Source organism: Balaenoptera borealis, assembly GCF_965194805.1.
Source record: "Balaenoptera borealis genome assembly, chromosome: 3".
NCBI lineage: Eukaryota > Metazoa > Chordata > Mammalia > Artiodactyla > Balaenopteridae > Balaenoptera > Balaenoptera borealis.
Window position 1 is genome coordinate 80,536,035 of NC_138866.1, and position 25,493 is coordinate 80,561,527.

The window sequence follows — 25,493 nt, forward strand, 5'->3', positions numbered from 1 at the left end:
GAGCCCTGGTCTGGGAGGATCCCACATGCCGCGGAGCGACTAGGCCCGTGAGCCACAATTGCTGAGCCTGCACGTCTGGAGCCTGTGCTCCGCAACAAGAGAGGCCACGATAGTGAGAGGCCCGCGCACCGCGATGAAGAGTGGCCCCCACTTGCCGCAGCTAGAGAAAACCCTCGCACAGAAACGAAGACCCAACACAGCCATAAATAAAATAAATAAATAAAAATTCAAAAAAATAAAAATACAAATTAAAAAATAAACAGGAGCTGTTGTTAAAAAAAATATAATAACTGAAATTAGAAACTCAATTGGTGGGTTTAACAGTGAATCAGAGGGAGGAAAAGCAAAAATCAAAGAGTAGAAAATACCCAGGTTGAAGCATGAAATGCAACAAGGATAAAATAATAGAAAAAAATGAGACATTTGAGATAGTGAAGAAAGCCCTAATGTTTATGTAATTGGAGTCTCAAAATGAGATAAGATAAAATATGGAGAAAGATATTTGAAAATATATTGGCTCAAATTTTCCAGTAATGCTAGATCTATTTAGCTGTAGATTCAAGAAGTTCTACAAATCGCAAACTTTTTTTAAAGTGATACCTAGGTATATGATAGTAAAAATGCTGAGAACTAGAGACAAAAATATAGTTTTAAAAGTGGTCCCCTCTCCACAAAGACTTATAACCTTCAAAAGAGCAGCAGCTGACCATAAGGAAAGGTGATATAGTCAAAGTACTGAAAGAAAATAACTACCAGCCTCAAATTCTGTATCAGGAGAAGATATTCTTCAAAAATTAAGGCAAAATAAAGATATATTCAGGCTAACAAGAATGGAAAGAATTCATCATCAGAAAGTCCATATTTAAAAGACATGCTAAAGGAAACTTTCTGGGAAGAGGGAAAAGGATAATAGATAGATGAATGGAAATGCAAGAAGAAATGAAGAGTGCCAGAAAAGATAAACAAGTAACTCTATGTTTATTGACTTTTGAAAGCAATAATGATGTCTTTAAAATAGTCTTTAAAATTTAGGTAGAATTAGAATATATAACCACAATAGAATAAAAGGTCAGGGGATGAATAGTGTTAATTCAGAATAATAAAAATACTCAAATAATCCAAAACAGAGTAAGAAAGGAAGAAAAGAAGGATGAGATAAACAGAAAACAAATAGGTTGGTGATTTAAATCCAAATATATCAGTAACTACTTTAAAAAGAAATGGAATATATACTTTTTTTTTAAACTATTTTTTAAATTAAATTAAGTTAATTAATTGTTTTTGACTGCGCGGCTTGCGGGATCCTAGTTCCCTGACCAGGTATCGAACCGAGGCCCCCAGCAGTGGAAGTGTGGAGTCCTAATCACTGGACTGCTAGGGAATTCCCAGGACTATATACTTTCAATTAGGCTACATAAGCTTAAAAAAACTATAATTGCCAGACTGGATTAAGCAAACAAATAAAAATTAACTATAGCTTACTACAAAAGGCATATCTGAAACATAACATAAAAGTTAAGTGAAAGTGTGAAAAGGGATTTACCATATTAATACTAACCAAAACAAAGTTGGTGTAGTTCTATTAATATCAAAGTGGACACAGTTAAATTTGTGTTATTAATTTCTAGATTTATTGCACTCTGGTACGAAGATACAGTGTATATGATTTCAATCCTTTGAAATTTTTTGATACTTGCTTTATGATCCAGTACATGTTTAATATGTGTATGTGTATGTTTGATAATCTTGTTGTTCAATTCTTCTTTTTCTTTATAGAGAAATCTGTTAAAATCTCCAGCTGTAATTATGGATCTTCTATTTCTCTTTTTGGTTCTAGCACATTTTGCTTTATATATTTTAAAGCTATATTCTTAGTTGCATATAAATTTAGGGATATTCTAGTTGAATTGATCATTTTACAGTTAGAAAATGTTCCTCTTTTCTAGTAAATATGCATGCCTTCCACAGAGAAAAGTATAAATTCATTACTGAGAGAAATAAAAAACTATATAAATAGAGATATATATCATGCTTATGGGTTGGAAAATTAGTAATGAAAAGATATCAATCCTCTCCAATGTGTGTGTATATTTTAAAAAATGCAATCTCAATAAAAATCCTAGCAGGTGTGTGTGTGTGTGTGTGTGTGTGTGTGTGTGTTTGAAAATGAAAAGGCTGATGCTAAAATTTGTATAGAAATGCAAAGGGCCAAGGTCAACAAATAAAATTTGAAAAAGAATATAAAAATTGTTGGACTTACCTACACATATGGTCACTTGATTTGTGACCAAGGTACTACTGTAATGCAGTAGAGAAAGACAGTCTTTTTAATAACAATCATAGATCTATTGGATATACATATCTAAAAAAATGACAATTCCCTTATTTCCTACCAAACACAGAAAATCAATTCCAGACAGATTGCTTGTGGATGTAATTGTGAAAGGTTAAAAAATAAAGCTTGTAGAGGATAACACAGAACACAGGTCAGCAAAATATGGTCTAGAGGACAAATTCATCCTGCCACATATTTTTGTAAATAAACTTTTATTGGAATACAGTCACACCCATTCATTTATGTATTGCCTCTGACTGTTTTTGTGCTACAATAACAGAGCTGAATGGTTATGACACAAAGTGTAGGGCTTACAAAGCAATAATATTTACTATTTGGTTCTTTACAGAAAAAGTGCCAGTTCTTGACATAGAAGAATATTGTCATGTCCTTGTAAGAGGTAATGATTTCTTAACTGAACGCAAAAAGTACAAATCATAAATAAAAAGATTGTTAACTTATACTTCATTATTATTAAGAATTTCTATTAATTATAAGACATTATTAACACAGAGTGGGAGAAGGTTTTTGTACTATGTTTCTAACTGTGGTACATTGTATTATTTATTTACTGTTATTTTATCCCTGCTCTCCTCTGCCTCCTCAGTCCTCCCCTCCTTCCCTCTGCCTGCTTAATCCTCCTCTACTTAATCCTCCCCTCCATAATCTCTAGGGAGAGTGTACTTCCCTGACCCAGTGAGTTTGGGCTTGATTTTGTGACTTGTTTTAGCTAAGGGTATGTAAATGGACCTGACATTTATCCTGACTGAATAGATGCTTTTAGAGGCATTGCTAGGTTCTGCTTGCCCCATCTCTTGCTCTGACTTTCAACCATAAGAACAGGATATGTCAGATAGTGGATCCATCTATAGCTTATGTTCTAGAATGAGAAGACATGTGAGGCCAAGCCCAGCCAAGAAAAGCTGAGTTCTACTTAGTCTAGTAGAGTCCAGAAGAGTTGCAACAGATCTGCAACCAACATGTGAAGTGAGCATAAAATATATATTTGTTATTCTAAGCCAATGAGATCTGAGATTGTTTATTGACATAACCTCATGAAAGCTAACACATAGACAAAGGATACATATCTAGAAAAAAAATTCTGTGAATCAATGAGAAAAAGAAAAACAACCCAATTAGAAATGTGTATGGAGGATATCCAAAGCAGCCAATAAGCATGTAACAAGTTGCTCAAAATGCAACTTAAATGCAAATTAAAACTAAAAAAATACATCACTACACGGCCACCAGAATGGCTAAAATGAAAGAAAAAAGCCTTGACAATATTAAGTGTTGACAAGGATGTGGGACAACTCTAACATATGATAGTGATTGTAGACTAAATTGGAATAATTCTTTCAAAAACAACTTGGTAGTATCTACATGAATATATGTATAATTCTGTTACACAGCAATTCTACTCCTGGAAATATACCCAATGAAATAAATATAAATGTGTAACCAAAGACATTAATAAGAATTATTAAAAGCATTATTTGTAATATCTCCAAATTGGAAACAATGAAAATATTCATCAAGCGCAGACTGGATATATAAATTGTCATATATTTCTTCAAAAATACTATAAAGCATTGAAAAAGAAGAAACCACTGTCAAGCATATCAACATAGATGGATCTCACAGGTGTAATTTTGAGCAAGAGAAGCCAGATGCAAAAGAATATATACTGCATTTTATGTTCTATAAATTGCAACAATAGGCAAATTGATTTTGGGGAAAGAAAGATTACTGGTTACCTTTAGGTGCAGTAAGCACTGAGAGGGAGCATAAAAATGTTCAGGGTGCTTGTAATATTCTACAGCTTTTTTTTTTTTTTTTAAACATCTTTATTGAAGTATAATTGTTTTACAATGGTGTGTTAGTTTCTGCTTTATAACAAAGTGAATCAGTTATACATATACATATGTTCCCATATCTCTTCCCTCTTGCATCTCCCTCCCTCCCACCCTCCCCATCCCACCCCTCTAGGTGGTCACAAAGCACCGAGCTGATCTCCCTGTGCTATGCGGCTGCTTCCCACTAGCTATCTATTTTACATTTGGTAGTGTATATATGTCCATGACACTCTCTCACCCTGTCACATCTCATCCCTCCCCCTCCCCATATCCTCAAGTCCATTCTCTAGTAGGTCTGTGTCTTTATTCCCGTCTTGCCACTACGTTCTTCATGGCCTTTTTTTTTTTCCTTAGATTCCATATATATGTGTTAGCATACTGTATTTGTTTTTCTCTTTCTGACTTACTTCACTCTGTATGACAGACTCTAACTCCATATATTCTACATCTTGATCTAGATGATGATTACATGGACAGGTTTACTTTGTAAAAATTCTTTGAGCTGTAGACTTAAGATTTGTGCACTCTAATACATGTTATACTTTGAAAAAATATCTACAAGAAAGGAATAGTGGGGTCTATTAATTGGGAGTGTCTGGGAGGTGAGTGTGCACACTAGTACTCACACTTACACATAGCTTGAAGGAATTCAAATGAAACAAAACAAACAAACATATTTTGAGGGATAAAGTCAGTTTACATGTCTTCTGCTTAAGGAATTTTATTTCATTCTGTACCAACTAAAAATTGAAGATGATTTTTTTTTCACATAAAAATTATACTAGGCATAAAACTAAGATAATATATAAATAAATTATAATGCCTTCTATTTTACTTTTAAATCTTACAGTCTAAGAAAAATATTCAATAGTAATAGGTCCCTGGTGATACTAACAATTGAGTGTGAACAACTGTTCTAGAACTGTATTTCTATTAAATGTGGAGTTAGAATATAAGATCCACAGGGGCAGATATTTCATTATGTTTGTACACTGCTCTATACCACATTTCTAGAAATTTGCCTCATTTGTGGTAATACTCAATAAATACTTATTGAATTAACATAAAATTAGATACTTTGTTCAACATAAATAATTTAAATACTGTAGTTCCACTGTGTCTGTACATCCCTATGGTCAAGTTTCCAGTTCAGGATAGCAACATAAGAGGATCCTGAATTCACCTCCTTCCAAGAACACACTGAATCTCCAGCTACATACAGAACAACTTCATCTGAAAAAAAAAACCAAAACCTGGCACGAGGCAAAGGAGAGAAAGCCCACATCAAAGCAAGTAGGAGAGGCTGGCACAGAATCTCACCACAAACCCCACCCCCTGGGCACGGTGACCCATAGTCAGGATGAAATTCAAAACCCGGAGCTTCTCCCTGATTAGTGAAGGGTTTGAATCCCACAAAGGGCACTCCCAACTTTTGAAACCTGCACCTGAGAGATGAACCCCAAAACATCTAGCTTTGAAAACTTCATGTTTTCAAAGAGGTTTGAAACCTAGAAGGCTATAAGGATCTAAGAAATAGCTCTTAAAGGGCTCATGCACATTTGGACTAGTTTATCTGTATCTGTGAATCTGTTTCTTTTTTGTTATATTACCTTGTTTGTTGTATTTTTTAGATTCCACATATATAAGTGATATCATACAGTATTTGTCCTTCTGTCTGACTTACTTCATTTAGCATAATACCCTCTAAGTCCATCCATGTTGCTGCAAATGGCAATATTTCATTCTTTTTTATTGTTGAGTAGTATTCCATAGTATATATACACCACATCTTCTTTATCCATTCATCTGTTGATGGACACTTAGGTTGCTTCCATATCTCGGCAACTGTACATAATGCCGCTATTGGGGTGCATGCATCTTTTCAAATTAGTGCTTTTGTCCTTTTTTGCATATATACCTAGGAGTGGGATTGCTGGGACAGATGGTAGTTCTATTTTTAGTTTTTTGAGAAACCTCCATAGTGTTTTCCACAGTGGCTGCACCAATTTACAATCCCACCAACAATGTACAAGGGTCCCTTTTTCTCCACATCCTTGCCAACACTCGTTATTTTTGTTCTTTTTGATGATAGCCATTCTTACAAGTGTGAGGTGATAGCTCATTGTGGTTTTGATTTGCATTTCCCTGAAGATTAGCAATGTTGAGCATCTTTTCATGTGCCTGTTGGCCATCTACGTGTCCTCTTTGGAGAAATGTCTATTCAGGTCTTCTGCCCATTTTTTAATTGGATTGTTTGTTTTTGGATGTTGAGTTGTATATTAATCCATCGTTGGTCAAATCATTTGCAAATATTTTCTCCCATTCAGTAGGTTGTCTTTTCATTTTGTCAATGGTTTCCTTTGCTGTGAAAAGCTTTTATGTTTAATTAGTTCCCATTTGTTTATTTTTGCTTTTACTTCCTTTGCTTTAGGAGACTGATCCAAAAAATATTGAGATGATTTATGTCAAAGAGTGTTCTGCCTGTTTTCTTCTAGGAGTTTTATAGTATCCCGTCTTACATTTAGGTCCTTAATCCATTTTGAATTTGTTTTTGTGTAGGGTGTTAGAGAATGGTCTAATTTCATTCTTTTACATGTAGCTGTCCAGTTTTCCCATCTTTTGAAGTCTTCATTCAAAGAAAAAGTTGACTTAAAGATGGGCCTTGAATAACTAGTAGAATCTGGACAGTCATAGAAAAGGATCAAGAATACTTATTTTATTAAACAATGTCATACAGCTCATGGGAAAAGTACAAAATGGTAGAGACTACCAAGATTAGCTTGCTGGTATCAGAAGGCATATGTGAGGATGAGAGGAGATCTGGAACAAGCAAAATGGTGCCAACTATGAGTGCTCTAGCACAGGGCCTTTCTAGCAGAGTGTGCCTATGAATCATCTTGTTAAAAGGTAGACTGTGATTCAGCAGGCTTGATTTGGGCCTGAGATACTACATTTCTGATAAGCTCCCAAGTGACACTAATGCTACTGGTCTGTAGATGCACTCAGAATAGCAAAGGTCTAGAATACATAAAAAGAAGATTTCAAATTTGATATGATGGAAAATAGTTTTGCAGGACTGGAGAGGGAAGAATACAGGTAGATTATGCTACTAATGAAAACAACAACAATAATAACCTTTCATTGAATTTTTACATAAATTATCTCCAATTCTTATTTTGGTCATTTACAGAAGCAACCACCAAGGAGCCAAGAATATCCCTGTATAAAACGGGGATGAAGAGGGAGATAAGAACTTTATTAAGACAAAAAAAGTCAGAGAGGACCAAGAAAATAATGAAGACACAATGAACAGTGGCATGCTCCAGGGTTTGCTTTGGAATCCCATAGCAATATTAACGTTCCGGGACTTCCCTGGTGGTCCAGGGGTTAAGAATCCGTCTTCCAATGCAGGGGATGCGGGTTCGATCCCTGGTCGGGGAACTAGTACCCCACATGCTGCGGGAGAACTAGTACCCCACATGCTGCGGGGCAACTAAGCCCTTGCACCACAACTAGAGAGCCCGCGTGCTGCAACTACAGAACCCATGTGCTCTGGAGCTCGTGTGCCACAACTAGAGAGAAGCCCGCGCACCGCAATGAAAGATACTGCATGCCGAAACTAAGACCTGACACAGCCAAAAATAAATAAATATTTAAAAAATATATTAATGTGTCAAGGACATGGGGTTCCCTTGAAGGCCTGGAATTGCTTTGAAGCACTCAAATGGACCTCTACCTGAGCTTGCAATGTCTTCTTTTATATTCATAAAAATCCAGGTCATAAGTTGGCTTCATAAAGAAAAGTGCTGAAACTATGCTCTTCTCTTTTGGTTGTTTGCTTGTGTTATTCACCCTCCCACCATCCCCAGTAAGTTTGCTACTGGTTTGTAATTTTCCAGTGTAACAGTCTGAGTGCACATTAGGGACTGGAGGTTTTAAATAGTATCACAAGATGTATGTTAGTCACCTGTTAATTGAGCACTAGAATACCAGGCCCTCGCCTTACAAAGCAGAATACTTTGGGGTTTGTAGATAGTATAAGAAATGTGTAGACATTTGAATACAAAATTAAGGAGAACCTCTCCTAAGTTCAGTTGTGATGATGAGTAACTTGGAAGCATCTTACAAGGTTAAGAGGGTGGAGCTGGCCACCCTACTCTTTTATGAAGTGAAGGGAAATGCTGGTAGTAGGGCCATCCTGGGACAGATGAATGACCTGCCCTGTCAACACTATTCAGAGGTCAGTGTCCTTGGGGAAGAGGATCTAAGGCCAGATGCACGTAGGATATGCTCCCTGCATGTGCTTAACTTTCTATTGCTAATACATGAATTTTCAGTATGTGTTTTTTCAGCTGCTCAAGTCACAAGTATTTTTTTGCCCGAAAATAGAAACTCTAGGCAGAAAAACTCCTCTTTCAAAATGAAGGGGAAAAAAAGATATTCAGATCACATTAGTCTGCTTTATGAAAACAAAATTTTAAAGTTAGCTAAAGCATATATGTTCTGCTCATCTTAAAAAATTTGTCAGGGTCAGATGCATAAAACTTTCAGATAAAGAGGTGTGCAGGGCAATGAGAATTGTATTTATCTTTTCATTTGTGCTTAAATAATTAGAAATAATTTTTACTCACTTTTATCACAAAGTAATATATTATCACTATAGAAACTGTAAAATACCAATAAGTAGAAGAGAATGTAGTAGCCCATATTTCCACAGCTTAGTTAACATTTTGCTGTGTGTTTTTCCAGTCTCTTTTCTATGCATGTTTTATTTGCTATTTGACATAGTTGTCAATGTCCAGATTAATTTGAATCCTGCTTTTGAAAGCTAACATTATACCAATTCTTAACAGATGAAGCCTTCTGGGGGCATTTTTTATTTTGAAGTTACGAAGCATTTCACCCTTGGAAGGTTAAGAGGATTAAAATAAACAGATACTTCCATTAAGTGGAATGCAGAGCCCAGGAAAACAGCTTTTGCTTTAGTGGTAAGTCTTTGTAAATGCAATTTAAAACGTTTATAGCATGCATCTGTACTTCTAACAGACCTTAAAAAGGAGATTGCACTGTGAAGAGGTAAGATTTTTTTTCTTGCTGAATATTTGAATTTGTGTGAGAATCCATCTTTAAAATTCCAGTTAATAAAGTAAATTCAGGGTTTTTTGTTTTGTAGAAAATAGAAACTGGGATGATTTTTCCCCCCATATTGAATTTCTCCAAGGCCTTAAGTTTTCTTTTTAATTTGAAATACAGACATTTACATAAAATAAAATGCACCCACTTTATATATACAGGCTGATAAATTTTGACAAATTTCTACACTCATATAATCACAACCACAATCAAGATACAGAACAACTCTATCACTCCAAAAAGGACTCTTGTGTTGCTTCCCAGCCATTCTCTTCCCAGAGCCAGGCAACCTTCAGTCTACTTTCTGACTACACTAGCTTTGCCTGTTCTAGAATTTTCTATAAATGGAATAATAATAAATGTTCCATTGTGTTTCTTTTGCTCAGTGAAATATTTTTGAGATTCACTTGTGTTGTTGTGTGTATCAATTTATTCCCTTCTAAACCAAAGTATTGTTCCATTGTGTGAGTGTTTCACAGTTTATCTATTCACTAGTTGAAGGACATTTAGGTTGTTTCTGGAAACATTCATGTATAGGTTTTTGTATGAACACAAGTTTCCATTTCTCTTGGGTAGATACCTTAGAAACAGGACTTCTGGGTCTTATGATAAGCACGTTTAACTTTATGAGAAACTGCCAAACTGTTCTCCAAAATGGTGGCATTATTTTGCATTTCCAGCCAAAATGTCTCAGAGTTCCAGTTGTTCTGCATCTTCATCAACATTTGGTATTGTCAGACACCTTAAAGGTGTGAAGTGGCATCTCCATGTAGTTTTAACTTGCATTTCTCCAGTGACTAATGATGTTGAGCATCTTTTCATGGGCATCTTTTATTTGACCATTTATATATTTTCATTGGGGAAGTGTCTGTTCAAATCTTTTGTTCACTTTTTAAAAATTGACTGCTTGCTGGAGTTTTTTAAAAACAGTTTTATTGAGGTATAATTGATGTAAGTAACTGCACATATTTAAGGGTACAGTTGGTAAGTTTTGAAATATGTATGCACATGAAACTACCACCACAATCAAAATAGTGAACATATCCATCACTCTATTACTTCATGCTTCATTACTTGCACTCCATGGCCCCCCTACTTACCCACTGGCATCCCCAAGCAACCACTGATCTGCTTTTTAAAACTAGAGACACTACTATATTTAAAATAGATAGCCAACAAGGACCTATTGTATAGCACAGGGAACTCTGCTCAATATTCTGTAATAACCTAAATGGGAAAAGAATTTGAAAAAGAATAGATATATGTATATGTATAACCAAATCACTTTGCTGAACACCTGAAACTAACACAACATTGTAAATCAACTATAGTCCAATATAAAATAAAAATTTTAAAAACCCCATATTTCAGCCAAAAATAAATACATTAATTAATTAATTAAATTAAAAAAAGAAAACTAGAGAAATCTTTGTTCTGTTATTTTAGTGGCTGCTTTAGTTTATAACATACATCTTTAACTTACCACAGTCTACCTTCAAGTGGTACTGTACTATATAGAGTAGATGAGCTTTATAACACTGTACTTCCATTTCTTCCCTTCCTTGACTTACCACACATTTTACATGTATGACAGGTTAAAAACTTCACAATACAGTGTTATTATTTTTGTTTAAAGGTCAATTGTATTTTATTTATACCTCTTTTAATTTCTTAGTGTGTTTAAAATATGCATCTTTAATTAATAACAGTCTACCTTCAAATAACATTATAGTACTTCCTGTGTAGTATAAGAAACTTACAACTGGATACACCAAATTCCTCTCTCCCATTTTATGTGCTATTTTTCCAAAAATATTAATTTTATATATGCTATATGACACCATATTGTCACTATTTACTTTAGACAGTAAATTATATTTTAGGATGACTAAAACTTAGAAAAAAAGACTTTTAACTTCATTTTAACAATTTCCAGAGATGTTCCTTTCTTTGTGTAGAACTCAGTTTGTCTGGTACCACATTCTTTTGTTTGAAGAATTTCCTTTAATATTTCTTATAATGCAAGTTTTGGGGAAATTAATTCCCTCAGCTTTTGTTTGTCTGAAAAAAAGTCTTTATTTTCAGTGTGTGTGGCATTCTTGCCTGACTTTTGTCCTTTCACTGCTTTAATGGTATTATATTATTTTTCTTCTGGCTTTTAAACAAGAAGTCTGCTGTAATTCTCATCTATATCACTTGAAATATAATGTGTCTTTTTTCTCTGGTTGCCCCTTCAAGATTTTCTCTTTATCTCTCATTTTCAGCAGTTTGAATATACTGTGATTAGATCTTAAAATTATTATTATTATTATTATTATTATTATTATTAATATGATTATTCTTGGTGTTTTCTGAGTTTTTCAGATTTTTTATTTCATGTATTTCATCATTTTGGGGAAAATTCTTGGCCACTGTGTGTTCAATACTTTCTGACTAAGTCTCTCTTTCTTCTCCTCTAGGATTATGGTTATACACATTTTAGACTGTTTGGTAGCTCTTGGATGGTCTTTTCTGTTCTGTCATTGATTTTATTCCTTTTTGTCTTTGTGCTTTGCTTTATTAAATTTCTGTTGTCCTATCTTCAAGTTCACTGATTCGTTCCTTAGTTGTGCTGACTGTGCTTATTAATGAGACTGTCAAAGACATTCTTCATCCTTTTACCATGATTTTTATTTCTAGTATTTCCATTAGACTTTTCCATCTACTGGCTGATATTCCCCATCTCTTAATACATTTGTCTATCTTTTAACTTGAGCCATTAGCATGTTAAGGGTACTTATTTTTAATTCCTTATCTAATACATTCAGTATCATGCACATCTCTGGGTCTGGTTATATTGATTCCTTAGTTTCTTGACAAGAGATTTTTTTTTTTTCTTCTGAATGCTGACATTATATGTAGAACAGTAAAGATCAAGGTAAATAGTATTTATGCCTAAAAATGGGCAAGCCTCTTCTGCTAGGTCATTAGTGTTGGAATTTTCATCCATATACTCATTAGTTAAGCTGTGTTTGCCTTTGGTTGTTGTTGTTGTGATTACGTTCTGTGCAGAACCAACTGCAAATCCCTCTAGTATGGCCTTAAGTGTATGGTATGGACTGACTTGCTGGAGGGTTTTTACAATGTTCTTTCTCCATCTTCTGCCTTTGCCCTTCTTGTGCCTGTGCTTAAGAGGGGGTTTTGTCTCCATGCTCTTGCCTCTCTGATAATGGAAAGCTGCGGTTGTTCTTTACTCAGTGCTTCCTAACTTAGAGGTGGGGGCACGGGTAATTCTCTGTACTCTAGCCCAGCCTCAGTTTTACGTACACCACCTGTCCTTGGGTCTCAGTGATCCTGCCTCTGCTCCATGTCGCAACTGAATTTTGCCTTGGTGGGTCTTGTATATGAGAGGGTTTCCAGCCCCTCCTCCAGCAGCAGGAGACCACTAACGGTCTGGGCCCAAGACAGTTTTTTTCCCTTCCCTAAGAATACAGGGAGGAACTGTTATTTTACCCTTTCTTCAGACTCGGCAGGTGTTCGTGTCCCTGGGAGTTATACATTTTCTGCCCTTTGCCCATTGGGTTAAGAATCTTATTCCATATGGGAGAAGAATCTGGTAGGGCTTTGGAATTTTTTCCATAGCAGTGGTTTCTCCCCTCCCCAGGTCTGTACTACTGAGAGAGGATTTCTCTGGTCTCCTGCCCTGCCCACATGCTTTCTCTTCAGTGCCCAGTGGATGTCAGTGGAAAAGAACCTACAGGTAGACCCCCCTTGGGTCTGCAGCTCTCAGGGATTTTATGCTCTCATGCTAGCTCACACTGAGCCCTAGAAGTTTGTTAAACATTTTAGCTGAGATCTTATTCACTTACATGGGGCTCACCACTTCTTCCCCACATATTCTGCTACAATTGAGCCTGGGCTCACTTTCTTTCTGTTTGGACGGGCCTGTCTTTCCTTAGATTTCAGTCTGCTTGGTTGCTTTGTAGTGTTAGCTCTTGAATGGATGCAAGAAAAGTGATTATTTTAAGTTTTATATAGCTTTTTAAAATTATTGTTAGGGTAGGAGTGATGCTCTTTCAAAACCTTCATTTTTAATACACTCCCATAGATATAGATGTCTTTAAAGTATTAATATAATGTTTTGTGTTTGGGACATACCTGATATATTTTCCTTTTTATTCAGAGAGAGAGTATTTGGTATGCAAATTCCCCTGGTTCTATTCCCCGAGCTTCTCTGAAGCCCCTTTTGGGAAAAGAGGTCCATGATATTCTATAACATATATTGTATGAATAGTTTGGGATGGTGGGAATGAGGAGACTTTTACTACCTTGTATTCAACTAGCTGTGTCAAGCTGGAAGCATCTGGGAAATTACCGAAAGGATAATTATAGGCATAGAAAAAATAAACTTTGGGCACACTAGTATTTTTTACTGGCAAAAGTCTGAGCATTGAAATTATATTTCAAAATGTAATATAAATTTTGTCATTGGGAATGAAATGGCAATGTTACTTATATACACATTATCTTAACCTTAAAAACAAATAAAGATAGTTACCAATAACTCCAGTAAGGTAGGTAGATCCTAGGCAAATAGTTCAAGAAATAAAATTATTATAATAAATAATTGACTTTCAGAAAGTGGCCATGGTAGATATGCTATATGTTAACTCCTTAATAAGTGGGATCGCTTTGAACAGTTTAAATTTGTTAGTCCACTGATGGCGATATACTTGGAAAAACTACTTTCTCTAAAATATTAGCAATTTCTTCTAAGTTATATAAGAAATATTAATATTATTTTTAACTACAGTAGGCCTACAGAATATTGTATACATTATTAAACAAGATTATCTGGCAGACCATCAGTGTACTATGACCAGTGTACACTTATTCTTCCTTTGCAGAAAAATAATGGGCTAATTAGCTTTGAAAGTGTCTCTAATTCTCATGTGAAGTTTTGAAGATGAAGCATTAAATGTGACATTATTTTAATCCTTTTCTGGAAGCCTTCCACTGATGTAAAATAATGCAGGACAATGCAAATCAGAGGAAATAAGAAGTACATTAACATAAATATATGTGTGGTGAAAATATTAACTTCTAGGCATTGAGAGAGAATTTTTATTTGCATCAGAACTCCTCATTTCTCCATTTTGTGGCTTTTAAACTTTGTGAGGAAGGCATACTAAGGGAATGATTCTTTAACAGTACATTGAGTCCCTTCAAGGAACAGCCATTGAACTCTCAGTATTTTATTGTTATTTTTTTTAATGTTTTTTATTGTGGTAAAAGTCACATAATATAAAACATATTATTTCAACCATATTTAACTGTACGGTTCAGTGGCACTAAGTACATTCACATTGTTGTGCAACTCTCACTATCATCCATCTCCTGAATTTTTCACCTTCCTAAACTGAAACTCTGTCCCCTTTAAACACTAATTCCCCATTCCCCCCACCCCCACCCCTGGCCCCTGGTATCTACCAATGTACTTTTTGAATTTGACTATTCTAGGTACCTCATATAAGTGGGATCAAACAGTATTTGTCTGCACCTACTGTATATTGGAATGCATTTGTAAGGTTAACTTAATATATGTCCTACAAACAGATTGTACCTTCTTCTTTTTCCTTCCCTGTACTATACAGTAGGTTCTCATTAGTTATCTATTTTATGCATAGTAGTGTGTATATGTCAATCCCAATCTCCCAATTTATCCCACCCCTCTTTTCCCCCCTTGGTGTCCATACATTTGCTCTCTACCTCTGTGTCTCTATTTCTGCTTTGCAAATAGGTTCATCTGTACTATTGTTATTTTTTTTTAAATGTTACTTTCTCCCTTTTTTCTTCTCTTTCTCAGTTCTTGAATATGTTAGTAAAGACTCATGTTTTTGAGTTGGTCAAGCCAAATAAGACAATAAATTGAAATTTGTTGAACTGTATTGTTGGTCTCATTAATCTTGCTCTTTTTGAGGCTGTCATTAATTATTTTTAAATATTTGAATTAATTGTATTTATCATAAATTAGATTCAAGGCCTAATTATGCATTCTCATGGATGATGCAATTAAAAATGTGAAATGAAACAAAAACAACAGCTAGTACTTCTGCAGACTCAGCTTGCTTAATTTTTCAAAGTACTGTTAATAAAATCAACATAACTAATTTGCATTTCTGAGTGGATAAATAGACAGTGGAAAAGGAAAAATCTTCTGTGTATTGAGAACAAAGCAAAATAAGAAAGCAAAATTTCCTTTATAAATATAAAACAATTTTCATATAGGGCATTTTTACAGAAATCAGAGTCAATATCTTAGTAATGCATCTAATCTCAGAATTCTTAGTCTGGGAGTGGACTGTGATATAATTCCATAAGCAAAATATTTATAGAATGACTGAAATGAAGTTGTGTCCTTTTTATCAAATGCCAGAAGTATCCCCCAATCATTGTGATAACCAAAAACAAACAAACGAACAAAAACATTACTTCCAATTTCCAATATACTCCTGGAAGCATAACTGCTCCATTGAGATCCATAGGCTTAAGGTCACAAGGCCAAAGAACTGGCGAGGGACAACAGCCTCACAGTTTTGAACTTGGAAAGCAGATATGCTAGCGGTAAGAGCAGAGCTTAGAAAGCTGATCCTAAGCCAGCAGCCAGGAAAACTGACAACCTGATTTACACCACAGAAACTCAAAAAGGCTCATGAATTTGTGACCATATGTATCTCCAAAAGTAGAGGTGAAGGTAGGTTAAAAGCAAGATGGTATGGAAGTCTGTTTCAAGTCGAGTCTGGAGGCACTGACTGAAAAAACCATAAATGAATATTTCCACCTGAATGAAACATTTCCACTTCTTACCCTTGATTCTACTTGGTTTCCAGAATCCTGGCAGCCTGTATTGTACCCTCTAGTCTGGGACCTGTAGTATTCTTCTATGGGACTCTCAATAGCTTAGAGGAACTAAAGGTAATGACCTCAGGGTTACCTGGTAAAGCATCTCAGCCAGCTCACCATACAGTGAAACTCTTGTTTCCCTTTTCTAAACCGTGTTCTGGAGCTCAGATTTTCAATCAATTTATAGAGAACCATGTTTTGCTATGAGTGGGAAATCAAGGATCACCAAACATTTGAGAAAAGCCTTCAATGTAAAAGCTGGAAACTCAAACAAACTATAAAATGCAACCTCAGGGAAAAAGAATGAGGCTGGATTAAGAAAATTTCAAAATACAACCATTAGTATCCTTACAAAGTAAAACACTTCATTCTTAAAGTAAATAAGAACAGGTTGCTATAAAAAGGAACATCAGAGACAAAAAATTTAATGAAAAGGGAGAAAAAAAGTAAAACAGAAGTAGAAAAAAAATTAGAAGACGAGGAAATCTCCAAGAAAATAGACACAAAGTACAAAGAGAAAAACAATATGACTGAAAAGATAAGAAATTTAACCTCTTCAGGAGTTCCAGAAAGTGAAACAAAATGAGGAGGAGAAAACCATCCATTAAGTCATTAAAGAAAAGTCCCCTAAACTGAAAGTTTTCCTTGGTTTGCTTCTAGTGTTATCCAGGGGAGCCTGACAAAGAGTTGCATCTTTTTGGATTCCTTAGGGCACTTTTATTCAAAGAATATTGCCAATATTTAAGGAATATTTAGGGGAAGCCAGTGAAGCTCTAAGTCCAGGAAACGGAGAATCTGACACAAACAAAATCGTCCTCTTGAAGCCTGAAGGACTAATCAGGAAGGCTTTAAGTCATTCTGAGGTGCTTAGAATTAAGCACAGCATGTAATAACATGCAGGGAACAGTTAGTAAATGGTCATTGACATGAACAATTGCATGCTAGCCCTTGACTGTGCCTGACTGGGATTGGTAGTGGTCTCAATGGGCTGTTGTCTTCTGGACATTCCTCTTGGGACTGCAGCTCAAGCAGAAAGAGATTTGGATTTAAAATACGTTTTAGGCATGGTTATAGCTTTTTTCTAAATCAAAAACAGGAACTCTTATCCTTGCAGGTAATTTTCTTTCTGAATTGTAAATTTATTATATGAAAAGTTTTGCAAAGGTATACAAATTGACATTTAATTTGTTAAAAAGAATAAAATTATACTGAATTGGATATGCTCCAGAAATTCTACGCTACCTGCAGTAGCCTTAGGTTATAAATGCAAATATATTTCATTATAATTTTGTTCTACAATCAGTGCAGCGTGCATAAATAAGCTGAGTAAAGCTAGATTGTGTGATAAACAGCAGTTTCAATCAATGGCACCTGAGATCCTATAACCTATTGGAATCTATTGTTTTAGAAGGTTGAACTTTTCAGAGAGGGCTTCACTATTTGGCAACTACCTGTCAAGATTTAGGTCATAAATATAAAGTTCTGCAATACTGGATAAGGGCAGGCTACAGAGTTTCTTTCAGACACACTGAGAAAGGCCCATTTATAATACTGAATAATAGGGAAAACAGTTTCTTTTAGGGGAAATCTGAAAACTAAATACTGTAAGACTATTACTTAGAATAGAAAACATTTATTTTTGTGATCAAATTAAAAATGGGAATAAATCAGATAACTACAAAGTTGCGATATGCCAATTTAGACCACTTTGACAGGACTATGTTCTAACTTGTTTTCTGTTTTCCCTTGTCTTATTGAATGTATACATTACTATTTAGCAGTCTGGATCTTTCTCCACATTTATTTTATGTGGCAATGATTCTTTGTGTTCTTGGATGTAAACTACACTTGGAAATTGAATCTATTTGGGCGAGGGGGCCAAGCAGACCATATCTACCTTTATACATTTGAGATTGTAGCTTTTGCCCTTTCAAATAATTCTCTATCTCAGAGCACTTGGAAATTTCTCATGCATATCATGGTATCTAGCAACTCTGGAAAGGAATCAAATGCTAGTGTTTTTCTATTGAAATCCCATTTACTCCATTCTTCCTGCTCTACTAGTAGGCATAACTGTAGTTGGTCAGCCAGGCAAATGCTGTTGTGAATGCAGAATTAGATACCAGTTTTTTAGGTGAAACTGAAACAAGGATTATTTCATTGCCATCCAGGTAGATTTAATCTTTTTATCCTTCAAATTCACCCAGACCTGTCGCCTGTCATCTCCTCCAAATCTCTGTACTTGTGCTCCCCTACCTGCCCTTTCATTTTATTCTCGATTCTCTTGGCTCAAGGAGCTCCAACAATGGTGGCACCAACTGCTGAAGAGTGACACATTCAGGCTAACAGTTGGGATTTTATTCTGTTCGATACCAAATTATTTACTGGATATGGTTTGATAAATAAAATGTAGCAAAACCAGAAGAAACTACTCCTACCTTTCCTAATAAACACAACTCATTTATTTAAAATTACTTCTAAACATATGTCCTTCTTCTGGAATCTTACGCTGGGTGGGATTCTCTGTGAAGAGAAGCTCATCATACAACATGATACGTTTCTGGGTTAAGTGAACACATTTTACTTGAAATGCTACTTAACGTTTCTTATCTACTTTTAATTATAATGCCTTTTTCCTTTCTTATTTTTTCCAGCATCCTTTCCTGAACTATTTTTAAGACCTTACTATCTGCAAAAAACTAAGTAGACACAATCTTTATCCTTGAGGAACTTACAAGGGAGTGTGCGAAACAGAGATATGTGAAAGTAACTATACCACAATGCAAACTGCTAACATTTACGGATAATGCTACTATGAGCTGGACACTGTACTAAGATCACAGAGAATCTCATTTAACCCTCAGAATAGACAGTACAGGGTAGGTTAATATTGCTTTCATTATAACATATGAGGAAATAGGTCCAGAGACTTTGGATCTTTGGTCTAGGTTGAAGAAACTAAGTTTTCTGCCTCCAAAGCATAGGGATTTTTGCACAGTGACTCACAATATCCCCAAAGGCAGAAATGTAGATGGAAGATAACAGGTATCCTAAAAGTGAAGCAGGTCATACCCCCGAAATGCAGTAATAGGCATGTGGGGAATGTGGGATCAGGGATGGGTTGATGGAGTAGGTGGCAATTAAACTGAGTTGAATGACATTAGGGTGTTGAGAGAGAGAGAGAAAATGTGTGCGTGTGCGTGCGTGTGTGTATAAGGCACCAACAAACCAGGCTTTCAGCCTTGAGAAAGCTGGGCATCCTTTTGAGTATATTTGCAGCAACTTTATCTGAGTCTTATCAGAGCTCTGAGACAGCTGCAGTCCATTGAGTTAAATGGTTTGTCAAAGATCCCACAGCTCACCAGAAGCAGAGCCAGGACCAGGACTACTGTCATGTTTATACTTATACAATTTTAATTGGCTTTTATGTTGTATCACAACTCACTCATTCATAGCTCACTGTAGTCCAGAAAGTTGATCCAGAGCCTTGTGCCCAATTATTTGGAGCCACAACTGGTGACTGATTTCCTGTTCCTAAAATAAGCTCATATTGGGGAAATCACTTGACTATAATTAACCTTCCTTAAAAATGGAAGCACATAATCCATGGGTGACTAATATTGCCAAAGAAACTATTAGTCGTCAAATATTTCAATATGAAATACAATTCAAAATGTTTTAGAAAAGTGAAAAAAAAAGACTTGGGAAAGAGATCGTTTGAGGTAATAATGAAAGATCTGAAGAGTTGGGAGCATTTACCTTGGTGAATAAAAGGTTAAGATATTGTCGATCGTCAAGTTTAGATTATCATTGTAATGGGAAAAGACAGTCTACCCCTACCTTTAGCTCTGTACACATTCAATAATAAGTTTTAAAATGCACACTGAAGTTCAGAATTTGATGTTTGAGAAAATCAATTTCATTCACTTTATACATTTGAAAATTTTTAAAAATTTTTTGGAAAAAGACCCAGTTTATATGAGCTCATAAGGCTTCACAGAAATTGAGTTTATAATTTTGGTTTCAAGGGAAGAAAAGGGATGGTCTCTGGGTATAAGATATATATATATATATATATATATATATATATATATATATATATATATATATATAATATATAATGTTAATTATAATATAAAAATTCACTTAATTATGTGTTATAAAAAGGAATAAGTTAGTCATTATAACATAGGCTAGTTATTATATTAACCTATTATATATACATAACCTATTATAATATAGGTTAGTTTTATAAATTATGATATTTTCTATAATTAACTCATTAGTATTAATTTTTTAATGACAAAAAGATTAGTGCAACATAAAATTTTAAAAATAACAAATGATTTAAGTGTAATTTGGAAGCTTATCAATAATAAAAGCTTGAGTGAGAGCTATATCCTTCATTGGAAGATAAGGGTAACTCATAGTAGTTCACAGATAATAATTCATTAAAAACTTTCATTATTGTATATTACCAGCATACATAAGTCAAATAATGTGACAAATCCACATGCTCCCATCACCCAGAGTCAATTATTGTCAACCTTGTTGCCAATATTATTCCATTTATCTTCCCTCTTACATTTTAATTTTTACTAGAATCTTTTAAAATAAATCAGACAATGTTATTTCACTCTAAATATTTTACTATATTGTTAACAAATGAGAGTATTTTTTAAGGTGCCCACAATACCATTATCACATCTAGCAAGTTAATAAATTTTTTTAATCTAATTCCTAGTCCATACTCAAATTTCTTCAATTGTTTAAAAGAAAAACATTTTTTTAACAGTTGGTTTGCTCAGAAAGAGATCCAAACAAAACCCAGGCAAATACACTTTATTTGGCTGATATGGCTCTTAAATCTCTTTTAATCTGTAACAGATCTTCCTCCTCCCTTTTTTTTAAAAAGATTTATTTTTTATTTATTTATTTTATTTATTTCTGGCTGCGTCGAGTCTTAGTTGCAGCACGCGGGATCTTCATTAAGGCACTCGGGATCTTTCATTGTGGTGCGCGGGCTTCTCTATAGTTGCGGCGTGCACAAGCTCAGTAGTTATGGCGCGTGGGCTTAGTTGACCCGTGGCATGTGGGATCTTAGTTCCCTGACCAGGGATTCAACCCACGTCCCCTGCATTGTAAGGCGGATTCCTTACCACTAGATTACCAGGGAAGTCCCTTCCTCCCTTTTTAATGGTATTTATTTGGAAGAAATAAGGTCATTTGTCCTGTGGAATAGTCCATATTATGGATCTGACTGATTATTTCCTCATCACATCAAATAACCTGTTTCTTTTTCTTCTACTTTCTATAAATGGTAGTAATATTTGATTATATTCAGGATGACTCATTTTAAAATTTCTTAGAAATGCTTCAAAAACAACTGTAATTATGTTACAGGATTATTTAGTGTCTCAGAAAAGTGAATCCATAATTTTTACATACAATAAAAATAAGGTATATTTTACATATAATAAAAGTACAGATCTCAAGTTTTCTATTTGATATGTCTTGACAATTCTATACCCATTTCCCCACCACCCAAAACAAGATACAGCCCATTTTCATCACCCCAGAAAGTTCCTTTATGTTCCTAGCCTATCAATCCTCCCTTCCAGAAGCAACCATTTTCTGATTTCACTCACCACAGATTAGTTTTACGTTCTTGGATTTTATATAAAAGCCTTCTTTTTCTGAATGAAACATTTTTGAGATTCACCCATATTGTTGCATGAATCACTAGTTCTTAGCTTTTTATTGCCGAGGAGCAGTCTATGGCTATGCCTCAATTTGTTTATCAGTTCTGTTGAGGAATATCTGGATTTTGTCCAGTTTTTGGCTATTATGAATATAACTTCTCTAAGCATTCTTTTTTTTCAGCTTTATTGAAGTATAATTAACAAATAAAATTGTAATATATTTCAAGTCTACTGTATAGCTCAGGAAACTCTACTCAGTGCTCTGTGGTAACCTAAATGGGAAGGAAATCCAAAAAAAGAGGGGATATTTGTATACATATAGCTGATTCACTTTGCTGTACAGTAAAAATTAACACAACATTGTAAAGCAACTATACTCCAATAAAAAGTAATTAAAAAATAAAGTGTATAATGATTTGATATATATTGTGAAAGATTCCTACCATTGAGTTAATTAACAGACCCACCACCTCACATATTTTACTTATTTATTTATTTATTTATTTTTTTGATGAGAACACTTAAGTTCTACCCTCTTAGCAAATTTCAATTATACAGTACACAATTCTTTTTGTGGGTATATACTTTCATCCCTCTTGATCTTCTCCTATGTTTTTTTCTTGAAAGCTTTATAGTTCTAGCTTTTATGTTTAGGTCTATAATCCATTTTTAATTTATTTTTGGGTATGGAGTGAAGTAGGGGTCAAGAGTCTTATTTTCTTCCAGACAATTGTACAGTCTTTCCGGTATCGTTTGTTAAAAAGACTTTGCTTTGTTGAAAATCAGTTGCTTTGTTTACATGTAGATCTATTTACCTCTCCTTATTCCAATAATTAACTGTCCTGATTAGTTTAGCTATAGAGTAAGTCTTGAATTCAGAAGGTGAAAGTTCTTCAACTTTGTCTTTTCAAGGTTGTTTGGCTATAGTTTGCATTTCCTTATAGATTTTTGAACCACTGTGTCAATTTCTTCAAAAACTGTTGCTGATACTTTGTTACTTGTGTGGGATCTATAGATCAATTTAGGGAGAATGAATATTTAATGATATAAACTCTTCCAATTAAGAACATGGCACCTCTCTCCACTTGTTTACATCTTCTTTAAGTTTCTTAGCAATGTTTTACAGTTTTCAAGACAAATACATTACACATCTTCTGGTCCATTTATTCCTAAGTATTTGCTTTTTTTGGATGCTTTTATTAATGCTATTAAAAATTTCACTTTTTGGTTAGTATAGGGAAATAAAACTGATTTTTATATCTCAAAATTTTATCTTATAAATATGTTCAACTTACTCATTAGCTCTAGTAGTTTTTTTTTTTTTTTTTCCTCTTTGGATTTCTTAGGGTTTTCTTTGTGTACAATCATATCATCTGGGAAAAGAACTATTTTCATTTTACTACATTTCTAATTTTATGCCTTTTATTTTTCTTGCCTTGATTAGAGTTAATGACTAGAACTTTCAATGAGTGCAATGTTAAAATGAAAAGGGTGATAACAGACACTTTTCTACCTTTTAGGGAGAAAGTGATAAATATTTGCCATTAAGTTTGATGTTAACTGTACATTTTTAATAGATGCACTTTATTAGATTGAGAAAAGTCTCTTTTATTTCCAGTTCACTTAGAATTTTATCATAAATAAGCATTAAATTTTGTCAAATGCTTTTTTTGCATTTATTATCATATGATTTCCATTTTTATTATATTAATGTGATGAATTATATTGATCGACTTTTGATTGTTAAACCAATTTTGCATTTCCTGGTATATATGCCATTGATTACAGAATATATCATCCATTTTACATATTGCTGGGTTGGATTTATTAATATTTTGTTGAGAATTTTATATATATTCATGAATGATTTTTATCTGTAATTTTATTTCCTTTGAAAAATGTTTTGGTAATATCTTTGTCTATTTGTAGTTAGCATTATTGTGGCTTCACAAAATGAGTTAAGAAATGTTTCTTTCCTTCTCATCTATTTTATCAAAGAAATTATGTAAGCTTCGTATTATTTCTTCTGAAATGTTTAGTAGAGTTCACCAGTTAAACTATCTGGACCTCAAGGTTTTTTTTGTTTGTTTGTTTGTTTGGGGGGCACATGTGTAAAATTTTAATTCAAAATTATTTCTCCTGTTATATACAGGGCTATTCAGTTTTTCTATTTCTTTCTGAGTCAGTTTTGGTAAATTGTATTTCTTAAGGACATTCCATTTCATCTGTGTTGTTGAATTTATTGCCATACAATTGTTTAAAATATTCCCTTATTTTCATTTCCTGGCTATAGGCCCTGTTAGGCTATCACCTCTTTCATTCTGGACACTAGCAATTTGTGCTTTTTCTGTCTTCTTTTCTTGGCCAATCTTGCTAGGATTTTGTAAAATATATTAATCTTTTTTAAAAAAAATAACAAGTTGTTTAGTTGCTGTGTTTTTTGTTTTATATTTCATTGGTTTCTGCTTTTATCTTTATTTTCTTCCTTCTATTTTTTTTAGATTAATTTGCTCTGCTTTTTCTAACTTCTTAATATAAAATCTGAGGTCACTTATTTTAAACATTTCTTCTTTAATCAGGAGTTCAGATTAGTAAATTTCTCTCAAGCACTGCTTTAGCTGCATCTCACAAACGTTTATATATTGTATTTCATCATTACTAAGTTTGAAATATTTTAAAAATTTTCCTAGTGGTTTATTCTTTGTCTCATGGGTTATTTAGATGTATGCAGCTTATTTTCCAAATAATTTGAAGTTTTCTACATATTTCTAATTTAATAGTATTGTGGTCAGAGAAATACTCTCTATGATTTCATTCTCTTGACAGTTTTTTATACTTCTTTATGACACAGCATATGATCTATCTTGGTTATCTCATGTGCATTTCAAAAGAATTTGTATTCTGAAGTTGTTGGGTGAAATGTTCTATAAAAATTAATTTGTTCAATGTGGTTGATAGTGTTGTTCAGAGTTTGTATATCCTCACTTTTTATTGTAGTTGTTCTATTGGTCTATCAATTATTGATAGAGGGGTGTTAAAATCTCCAATTATCATTATGGATTTGTCTATTTCTCCCTTTAGTTCTATAAGTTTTTGGTTCATGTATTTTGAAGCCCTATCATTAAGTGCATATATATTTAGAATTCTTAGGTTTTTGTGAATTGGCCCTTTTATCATTTGAAAATGTCCCTTTATCTCTTCTTGTCAATGTCTATTTTGTCTGATAGTCACAGTAGATTTTTCCACTCTTACATCAATCTAAATCTGTGTTTTTATTTATCTATTCATTGTGCTTAAAGTATATATTTTAAAGACATTTTATAGTTGGGTCTTGCTTTTAAATCCAGTCTGAAAATCTGTGTCTTTTCATGGAGTACATTTGTATCTAATGCAATTATTTACATGGTTGGGTTTAATTCTGTCATCTTGGTATTTATTTTCTGTTTAAACCATCCAGTCTTCCTGTTTCTCTTTTTCTGTCTTCTTCTGGATTAGTCAAATATTTTATAAAATAAAATTCAATTTTATTTCCTTAATGAAGTATTTTTATTACTTTTTAGTGCATCCTCTAGAAAGTACAATATT

The 25,493-nt window shown here is 34.0% G+C and overlaps 1 long non-coding RNA gene across 1 annotated transcript in view; it reads right to left on the reverse strand.

The window, feature by feature from the left end:
• Nucleotides 1-870: 870 nt before the first annotated feature.
• The window catches only part of LOC309625496, a 764,549-nt gene continuing 739,926 nt past the window's right edge, over nucleotides 871-25,493 (reverse strand). Inside the window, exon 6 of the long non-coding RNA XR_014242525.1 lies at nucleotides 871-2,750. This is a non-coding gene — a long non-coding RNA (uncharacterized lncRNA). The remainder of the gene's footprint in view (nucleotides 2,751-25,493) is intronic.